The following is a 217-nucleotide window of genomic DNA, read 5'->3' as shown; positions in this document are numbered from 1 at the left end:
TTCTCATATCCATATCTATAATAATATAGTATGTGTGTGCATATCCATGTTCTTACTAGGATGCTTGGTTCTTGCAAGAACCCTGCTAGTTGCTCATGCCAGGGCCATCCTAGGGACTGTCTGTGTTTTGTCAGTTACTGTGAAATAAATTTGATAAATTTGATTCAGCTCTACATATTGTTTCTAACCTCTTGATTGTGGATTGTTCAGTAGTAAC

General features: G+C 36.9%; 1 protein-coding gene across 1 annotated transcript in view; it reads left to right on the top strand.

Annotated features, from left to right (window-relative positions):
- LOC119594623 (ERI1 exoribonuclease 3-like) overlaps positions 1-217 on the top strand; it is a 25,024-nt gene that overhangs the window by 12,409 nt on the left and 12,398 nt on the right. The gene's annotated exons all lie outside the window — the stretch shown is intronic.

This window comes from Penaeus monodon, chromosome 34 (genome assembly GCF_015228065.2).
Source record: "Penaeus monodon isolate SGIC_2016 chromosome 34, NSTDA_Pmon_1, whole genome shotgun sequence".
NCBI lineage: Eukaryota > Metazoa > Arthropoda > Malacostraca > Decapoda > Penaeidae > Penaeus > Penaeus monodon.
The sequence above is the reverse complement of the archived record's forward strand: the minus strand, read 5'-3'. Positions and strand labels throughout refer to the sequence as shown.